The sequence below is a fragment of the Nyctibius grandis genome, chromosome 2, assembly GCF_013368605.1.
Source record: "Nyctibius grandis isolate bNycGra1 chromosome 2, bNycGra1.pri, whole genome shotgun sequence".
In the NCBI taxonomy this organism is placed as follows: domain Eukaryota; kingdom Metazoa; phylum Chordata; class Aves; order Nyctibiiformes; family Nyctibiidae; genus Nyctibius; species Nyctibius grandis.
In genome coordinates this window covers 27,506,222-27,512,221 of record NC_090659.1, presented here as the reverse complement: position 1 = coordinate 27,512,221, position 6,000 = coordinate 27,506,222, and the positions used below count along the sequence as shown (strand labels likewise).

The window sequence follows — 6,000 nt, the reverse complement described above, 5'->3', positions numbered from 1 at the left end:
TGGCCCAACTTTATCAGCTTGATTAGCTGTTTCTCTGCGGTCTCGCTCCCTCTCTTAGAGAGGATACTTGTGAGTAACGCGGCTGCAGCCTCTGTCTCCATGGCTGCCCTTTTTACTCTGGGAGCTGAGTGGCCAACTCTTCCAGTGTCTGCTCTGCCTTATTTGACCCAAGCAGCACCAACCAGTGTCTGCTCTGCCTTCTTTGACCCGAGCAGCACCACTCCCAGCTGTCCTTTTCCCAGCACCCCCTGATCGCTGCTTACCGCAGTCTCGGAAAGAGCACGCCGAAGGGAACCATCCTCTGCTACCAGTTGAAGGAGGGGAAAACGGGGGTGCGCTCGCAGGTGTTGGGCGATGGTCCAGAGTAACGACACAATCTCAATGTGAGTATGGAAGTTCTCTGTTTATTCGCTAAGCACGCAGTGGGTATATAGTCTGTAAGCTGAGTACATGCTAATCACGCGTCCTGATCGCACTTGTGATTGGTCTATAGATTTACATACTCAGAGCCGTGACCGCCCCCCCACTGAAGCAGGCGCCATGGAGCCCCCCGCCCTGCACTGCTCAAGGGGAGTCCAAGGTCGCTAGCTCTGGGCTTAACCCTTACTCAAAGCCTGGGTTGCTCAGACTGCTCAGTGGCACAAGATCGTGCCCCTTCTCACTTAACCAAGCCTCTACACTGGGTCACTGAATTCTTTTAACCCAGAGCAGTAGTTAGCAGGACTAAGGCTCCCAGGATCGAGGGACCCCTGTACTCTGCCCCTCTCAGGTGGAAAACAATAATCTAGAGGAGAGGAGTGAGTGGAGGCAAGTCTATGGCCGTGGCAAAAGGCGAGTGCCCTCCTTGCCTACCTTGCCTCCACAGGTGCCTCTGAGCAATAGATATGAAGCCCTAGTGGAATACAGCCGGTCCAATGGGGATGTGGCGGAGAGGCAACCTATATCAGAGGTCCCACCACAGTCAGAAAAACCTGACAGGCGTATAGCTACCTCCTCCACAAGGAAGAAGAGAAGAGTTTTAGTGGTTGGAGACTCCTTCCTAAAGGGATCTGAGGGCCCAATATGCAGAGCTGACCCCCATCACAGGGAGGTCTGCAGCCTGCCTGGAGCCCGAATCAGGGATATCACCAGGCAACTCCCCAACCTGGTGAAGGCCACAGACTACTACCCCCTGCTGATCTTCCAGACAGGTGGCGAAGAAGCTGCATCCCGTAGTCTGAGGGGGATGAAGAAAGACTACAAGGCCCTAGGACGGTTGGTGAAAGAGTCTGGGGCAGAAGTTGTTTTCTCCTCCCTCCTTCCATTTTCAGGTGATGACGTGGGATGGAATAGTAGGATTCTCTCTATTAATGCCTGGCTACGAGACTGGTGCTACAGGCAGGGCTTTGGGTTCTTTGATAATGGCTGGTTTTATAAGACACCAGGCGTGACTGTAATACATGGGAAAGGCTTATGTCGTAGGGGCAAAAGGGTTCTGGGACAGGAATTAGCAGGGCTCATTCGGAGAGCTTTAAACTAGATTCAAAGGGGGATGGGGTAGTAGCTGGGCTTGCACCACTGGGGCAACGCTCTAGTGTTGACGTAGACCAGGAGGCCTCCCATTCCCCTGGGGTGAAATCGGTGTGCTCAGCTCACTCCCTGAAATGCCTGTACACCAATGCACGCAGCATGGGGAATAAACAGGAGGAGTTGGAAATCCGTGTTCGGTCGGGGGGCTATGATCTAGTGGCCATTACAGAGACTTGGTGGGAAGCCTCGCATGACTGGAATGTGGTCATGGATGGCTATGTCTTGTTCAGGAAAGACAGGCCGCTAAGGAGAGGTGGTGGAGTTGCTCTTTACGTGAGTGAGCAGCTAGAACGTATTGAGTTCTGTCCAGGGGCGGATCAGGAGCGAGTTGAGAGTTTGTGGGTGCGAATTAAGGGGCAGGCTGGCAGGGGTGATACTGTTGTGGGTGTCTATTACAGGCCACCAGATCAGGATGAGGAGGGTGATGAGGCCTTCTACAGGCAGCTGAGAGCAGTCTCGCAATTACAGGGCCTGGTTGTCATGGGGGATTTCAACTACCCTGATATTTGCTGGGAGGCCTACTCAGCCAGCCATCCTCAGTCCAGGAGGTTCCTCCAGTGCGTTGATGATAATTTTCTGATGCAAAGGTGGATGAGCCAACTAGGAGAGGAGCGCTGCTGGATCTTATCCTCACTAACAAGGAGGGTCTGGTTGAGGCGGTGAAGGTTGAGGGCAGCCTTGGTTGTAGTGACCATGAGATGGTAGAGTTCAGGATCTCATGTGGCAGGAACAGAATAGCTAGCAGAATCGCAACCCTGAACTTCAGGAGGGCCAACTTTGGCCTTTTCAAGCAATTGCTAGGGGAAATCCCATGGGACAGGGTACTAGAAGGTAAGGGGGCCCAAGATAGTTGGTTAGCATTCAAGGACTGCTTCTTCCGAGCTCAAGATCAGAGCATCCCAACAAGTAGGAAGTCAAGGAAGGGTACCAGGAGACCTGCATGGTTAAACAGGGAACTGCTGGGCAAACTGAAGTGGAAGAAGAGGGTGTACAGATCATGGAAGGAGGGGCTGGCCACTTGGGAGGAATAGAAGTCTGTTGTCAGAGGATGTAGGGAGGCAACTAGGAAAGCTAAGGCCTCCTTGGAATTAAACCTTGCAAGAGAGGTCAAGGACAACAGAAAGGGCTTCTTCAAATACATTGCAGGTAAAGCCAACACTAGAGGCAATGTAGGCCCACTGATGAATGAGGTGGGTGCCCTGGAGACAGAGGATAAAAAGAAGGCGGAGTTACTGAATGCCTTCTTTGCCTCTGTCTATACTGTTGGAGGCTGTCCTGAAGAGCCCCGGACCCCTGAGGCCTCAGAAGAAGTCAGGATAGAGGAGGAATCTGTCTTGGTTGATGAGGGCTGGGTCAGGGACCAATTAAGCAATCTGGATGTCCATAAATCCATGGGCCCTGATGGGATGCACCCGCGGGTGCTGAGGGAGCTGGCAGAAGTCATTGCTAGGCCACTCTCCATCATCTTTGCTAAGTCGTGGGCAACGGGAGAGGTGCCTGAGGACTGGAGGAAAGCGAATGTCACTCCAGTCTTCAAAAAGGGCAAGAAGGAGGACCCGGGTAACTATAGACCGGTCAGCCTCACCTCCATCCCCGGAAAGGTGATGGAACAACTTGTCCTTGGTGCTGTCTCTAGGCACATCAAGGATAGGGGGATCATTAGGGGCACTCAGCATGGCTTCACCAAGGGGAAGTCATGCTCAACCAACTTGATAGCCTTTTATGAGGATGTTACCCGGTGGATAGATGATGGTAAAGCTGTGGATGTGGTCTATCTCGATTTCAGTAAAGCGTTTGACACGGTCTCCCACAGCATCCTCGCAGCTAAACTGGGGAAGTGTGGTCTGGATGATCGGGTAGTGAGGTGGATTGTGAACTGGCTGAAGGAAAGAAGCCAGAGAGTGGTGGTCAATGGGACAGAGTCCAGTTGGAGGTCTGTGTCTAGAGGAGTCCCGCAAGGGTCGGTACTGGGACCAGTTCTATTCAATATATTCATTAATGACTTGGATGAGGGATTAGAGTGCGCTGTCAGCAAGTTCGCTGATGACACAGAACTGGGAGGAGTGGCTGATGCGCCGGAAGGCTGCGCAGCCATTCAGAGAGACCTAGACAGGCTTGAGAGTTGGGCGGGGAGAAATTTAATGAAATATAACAAGGGCAAGTGTAGAGTCCTGCATCTGGGCAAGAACAACCCCATGTACCAGTACAAGTTGGGGGCAGACCTGTTGGAGAGCAGTGTAGGGGAAAGGGACCTGGGGGTCCTAGTGGACAGCAGGATGACCATGAGCCAGCAGTGTGCCCTTGTGGCCAAGAAGGCCAATGGCATCCTGGGGTGTATTAGAAGGGGTGTGGTCAGCAGGTCGAGAGAGGTTCTCCTCCCCCTCTACTCTGCCCTGGTGAGGCCGCATTTGGAGTATTGTGTCCAGTTCTGGGCCCCTCAGTTCAAGAAGGACAGGGAACTGCTAGAGAGAGTCCAGCGCAGAGCCACGAAGATGATTAAGGGGGTGGAACATCTCCCTTATGAGGAGAGGCTGAGGGAGCTGGGTCTCTTTAGCTTGGAGAAGAGGAGACTGAGGGGTGACCTCATTAATGTTTATAAATATGGAAAGGGCAAGTGTCATGAGGATGGAGCCAGGCTCTTCTCAGTGACATCCCTTGACAGGACACGGGGCAATGGGTGCAAGCTGGAACACAGGAGGTTCCACTTAAATATGAGGAAAAACTTCTTTACGGTGAGGGTGACTGAACACTGGAACAGGCTGCCCAGAGAGGTTGTGGAGTCTCCTTCTCTGGAGACATTCAAAACCCGCCTGGCCGCGTTCCTGTGTGATATGCTCTAGACAATCCTGCCCCGGCAGGGGGATTGGACTAGATGATCTTTCGAGGTCCCTTCCAATCCCTAACATTCTGTGATTCTGTGATTCTGTGATTCTGTGACTGTAAATGGATATGGCTATCAAATTTGCATGTAGTCCTCAAATATTGCTTTATGAACTACTTGGCATCTGAATTCGCATCAGTTCAGAAGATATAGCTGTAAGTTGAGAAGGGTTTTTTTAAACTACTATTTTTTCATTAGTATAAAAATACCGGAATGCAGTGACTGAATAACCTCCAAAATGAGGAAGAAGTTAGTTTATATTTGCATGCTATTTTTAATTTTGTTTACTAGAGCATGCTGTATTATTAAAATTAGACCTGGATGGGATGATTTTTCCTTTTCCATGGAATCTTTCAACTTTAAAATTAAAATCTTTTCCTCCCTACCAATACAGAGCATAGGATCAAAATACCAGTATCTTTGATGTCACGCTAACTCTGGGTTGTTTGATAACTTCAGGCTATTTGATGTACAGCTCACTTTATTAAAAATTACATTAAAATGGCTTTAGTTTCTAAATCCAATTCTCAAAACATATTTTTTAAAGAATTGCAGAAGATGATTGACATTATGACGGTTCTGAACCACTTTTCACAATGGTCCCACCTTACAAATGTTGTCTGAAGTATTGGCGTTTTCTAACAGACACGTAGCAGTTTCGTTGAAGAGTTTCTGACCAGCTCTATCGTCATTTCATATCAGTGTGTCACAATTTTCTTTGTCGCAGTGCGACTCAAAATTATACCACGTGTCACCAATTCAGCCTTCAGTGCTCTAGGCTCAGGGCTCGTGTGTGGGTGCCATCTGACAATAAAAACGTGGGGGTGAGCTGCTTCACTCCCGTGAACAGCAGGGGCACATGGGCTGCCAGTGGTTTTGCCTTCTTTTATTCACTGTATTATTTCATATGTTCATTTTACAAAGTTGGCACCAATTTATGAAATTACAGCCTCAGCAGCCTGTGTGTTCAGTAGGTGGATCGTAGAGTATATCTGATTTATAGCCCCATCCTGCAGAGATGTTGTAAAGAAAATGTCTATTGAATTTTTGAGAACAAAAGCGAACCTTTAAACTCCAGGTTGGTTTGTCTCCTTTTGTGTACTTATACAGGGCTGATTCTGTTGAGGCCTACTCTAGAGTTACATCATCTCAATTAATGCTCTTGCAAAGCACTTTTCCAGGCTTGGAGGAGACAGTCGAGGCAGGATTTCCAAAGCATCCTGGCTCTTGCCGTACCTTCACTGCTGTTTTCTTAAAAGGCAAATTTCATGATGATGCCAAGTGGGGAGAAAGTTCAGCAGCTCTCACCTCTTCTGATTTGGTGTTCCTGTTGGGCAGTTGAGGACAGTCCCTCCTCCAATGCTTCATGGGGCTTAGTTGAAGGACAGGTTTTTCAAGCCTTGAAGACAGCGGATGGTTAGTAGTAGTATTGCTACTTGCTACTGTAAATGAAGCTTTTAGTGGGTCTGCCACCAGTGGGGGGAACTATGTTTAACTGACTAAAAACCAGGGCAACTCAGCCTTGCTCCAGTAAGCTGTAGCGTAGGCTT

At 49.5% G+C, this 6,000-nt stretch overlaps 1 protein-coding gene across 1 annotated transcript in view; it reads left to right on the top strand.

Annotated features, from left to right (window-relative positions):
- Nucleotides 1–319: 319 nt before the first annotated feature.
- Nucleotides 320–6,000, top strand: part of NYX (nyctalopin) — a 30,220-nt gene continuing 24,539 nt past the window's right edge. The window contains exon 1 of the mRNA XM_068395456.1: nucleotides 320–383. The gene's annotated coding sequence lies outside the window, so the exon portion shown is untranslated. The remainder of the gene's footprint in view (nucleotides 384–6,000) is intronic.